Genomic DNA, 3,689 nt, shown 5'->3' on the forward strand with positions numbered 1-3,689 from the left:
TCCAACGAAAGATAACATTTATTCTTATCCAATTTTCCCTGCCAATCGAACGACAGTAATAACAAAAAAAAAAAAAAAAAGAAAGAAAGAAAAGAAAAGAAGAAACGAAAAAAAATAAAAAAGAAGAAAAAGAAAAGACGAAAGGACGAACGAACGGGAGAAAGAAACAAGAAAATGAATAAAACATAAAGAACAACAAAAGACAAAAAAAAAAAAAAAGAAAACGAGACAAAAAAGTAAGGAAGATAATAGATAATAAACAACGACGATAACAACAACAACAATAATGATGATAATAATAAAGAAACAAAGACAATAGAACGTAATTAAGGAGCTAGGAGCAAAGGAAAATAAGTCACTAACGACCGAAACAAGGAACCGTAGAAGACGTCGGACGAAGACGAGAAGCGTGATAGGAAGTTGAAAGGAGGGTTGTTGCCGAGGATGAAGAGGGGGTTGAGAATGCGCGGTAAGGTGGCTAACGATAATTTCTCGGCGGCGTCACGTGCCAGCAATATAAATCACCCCTTACCTTCGGAACTCGGCCCCACAATTACCTAATACGTCCGCTACCTTATCCTCAGACACCATCGGTGTAAACCACCCTTCGCTTTTCGTCCCTCTCTCTATCTCTCTCTCATTTTCTATCCATCTTTCTCTTTCTCTCTTTACACTCATACACTCGTACCAACTTACGCTTCCTACACCTTCAATAATGGATCTAGAAAGTGGTCGTCTCGTCTTATGGATTCACCTAAATCATCGTATTTCTCTATTGGAACGATACCTTCGTGTGTCCCTTTGGAAGAGACTCGTTTACTCTTTTTCTATTTCTCTCATTTTTTCTCTCTTTTTTTCTTTTCTTTTTTTTTTTTTCTTTTATCAAAATTTTCATCCTTTTATAATTATTATTAATAATTAAGAAACGACGATGTCTTGTACCCAAATGATCTATACTCCGAATTCTGATAAAATTTTATTGATCGATATGATAATTCATCATCAGTCGACGTTCCAATTAATTTGGAATATTAATAAACGTGTACTTCATTAAGATAAGTTTTGATATTAATCGTTGTATCTTTTCGTGTTAGAAACTTACTAATGTCTTTGAGTTGCGAGAGTATGTCTTTGGTTATTAATAAAATTGAACGATATCCGTAAAACTCTTTCATATAAATCCGATTAATTTTTGAAGAAATAAACAGATCCACATAAATGTTATCGAACAATGATTATATCCAGATCTTTTAACGAGTCTCAAATTGTCATCAATATTTATCATTTAATCGTACGTATCATTTCATATTTAAAAACAACAACAATAATGATACATAATCGTTGGCGTACGCTTAAAAATACCAACAACAAAAAAATAAATAAATAAATAAATAAAAAATAAAATAAAACGAAATAAAATAAAAATGAGAGAAAAAGGAAAGGCAGAATGGAAAGAGTAGAAAAAAAAAAAAAAATAGAAGAAAAAAAAAATTTAATAATTATCAAAGTAATAGGAGTTCTGACGAGGAGAAAAATTTACGACGTCTATCTCGAATGATCCATTTTCAAAAGTGAAAAACAAGAGGAAGCGAGGAAATAATTCGACGAAAATTCTTTCTCGTTTCTACCATAGAGGATTCATACTGTTTCTCACCCTTTTACCCCCTCCTCTCTCTCTCTCTCTCTCTCTCTCTCTCTCACTCTCTCTCACGTTCTTCCATAGCCATGTTGCGACGAAACCGAGCGTACACGTATGTATGTACATTGTACATTCTCGGGGTCTCCTTTACCATTTACTATGCCGCCGCAATAGGTACCTCCTCCCTCTTCACCCTCCTCCTCACCCTCCTAACGTTACTTTGCCTGCACTATACATAAGAGGATGGAGCTGGAGTACACTTCCAGGCCGGGAAACGACACAACCGATGGCCCCGAGGCTCGCTCGAATCGTTGGAAAATTCACCTCGAGTCCCTCTCTCTCTTTCTCTTTCTCCCTCACCACTGTTTCATTCTTTCTCTCTCTCTCTCTCACACACACACACACACACACTCATTCTTTCTTTCTCTCTATCTTGCTTCCACCAATGTTTCTGTCTTTGCCATTTCTTAACATCGTCTGGACCACTCTACCTGTTCTACCCGATTTCTTTATCGAAAGTCTAGTCAAAATCTCTTGTTCGACTTGATCAAGCGAAAAGAATTTGTTTCCATTGTCGATACTACTCTCTCTCTCTCTCTCTCTCTCTCTCTCTCTGTTCTTTCTTTTCTTTTTTATTTTTATTTATTTTTTTTAGTGGAAGAACTACAAATAGTTATTACGGAATTATTTTCTTATTTCGAATAACAAAAAAGAAAGAAAGAGAAAGACTTAATTATAATTTTATCTTGATAACGACGAAGTCGATTCTTTTCTTTTCTTTTCTGTTTTTTTTTTGTCTTTCTTTTTTTTTCCCCCTTTCGAAATTATACAATTTTCATATTGTAAATGTTATAATAATGATCGTACGTTGGGATAGAATTATTCATGAAATATCAAGGAAAAAAAAAGAGGTAAAAAGAGGAAAAACAAGAGATACAGCAACTACGATTTAATCTTAACGACGAATTCAATTTTTGTTCGAAATCGTTATTGAAAATAATGACTATACACGTTCAATGGAATTATTCATGAAGTCAAAGGAAAATGAAACGTTAAATACGATTCAAACTTAAACGATTAATTTTCGAATCATTATTCTTTTTCTTTTTTCAATTCGTTAACGAACACATACTGACTGTAACGTTATAAAATTAATACTCGCAGTTTACATAAATAAATAAATAAATAAATAAATAAGAAAGACAAAAAAGATTAGAAATTACAATGGTAAATATAAAATTGAGAATTCGTCTTAAAACATTCCCGTTTTTTTTCTTTCGAAGAGCAACACATCCGACACATTTATCGTAGACATAAAAGACGTACTGGACGTACGAACAAATAGACAGACAGGACAGACAAAGAGATACATAGACAGACAGAGAAAGAAAAAAGAGAAGAGTGAAATTTCGACTAGGGCGTCACGAAAAAGGCATTGTTTCTCGATAGCGTCGGTTATAAACGAGACTTTGATATTCCAAGCACGAAAAGACTATCTTCGAAACAGGATAGTTCGAGAGAACTATCCTTCGATCCTAGTTCTTTTTTAACATTCATGTTGACTGGCTGACTGGTTCGCTCGTTCCTTCGGGAATTTAAAATACACGAGTTCGTGAATTTATAAATAATCGCTATAATCGTACCACATGACTCATTAATCCAATACAAAATATTTTTAATAATCACACTTTTTTTTTTTTTTTTTTTTTTAAGAACAAGGAGAAAATCCGTACGATGATGATCGATATGATTTGACTTTGTTAGAGAATGTTAGCGAAACGGTGAAAACTTAGAAGAAAGTACATAGAATAAGAGAGCAGGTGGATGGAGGGTGAAGATGGGGATGATGGGGGTGGGGAAAGAAGGAAAACGAAAATATACCTGTAGTTACTAGCTATAGAACCGTGTAATATACTTGCATACTTCCCTTAACTTTGACATACTTTCGAGTTACGTACAAGTAGTACGATACTACTTTTCTATATTCATCGTTGAACTATATCGAAATGCTTCTTGCAATGTAAAATATGTACAAAATAAAGTAAACCCC

General features: G+C 33.9%; 1 protein-coding gene across 12 annotated transcripts in view; it reads right to left on the bottom strand.

Annotated features, from left to right (window-relative positions):
- LOC122633572 (polypyrimidine tract-binding protein 1) overlaps positions 1 to 3,689 on the bottom strand; it is a 305,402-nt gene that overhangs the window by 186,393 nt on the left and 115,320 nt on the right. The window lies entirely within an intron of this gene.

Source organism: Vespula pensylvanica, chromosome 12 (genome assembly GCF_014466175.1).
Source record: "Vespula pensylvanica isolate Volc-1 chromosome 12, ASM1446617v1, whole genome shotgun sequence".
Classification (NCBI taxonomy): Eukaryota; Metazoa; Arthropoda; class Insecta; order Hymenoptera; family Vespidae; genus Vespula; species Vespula pensylvanica.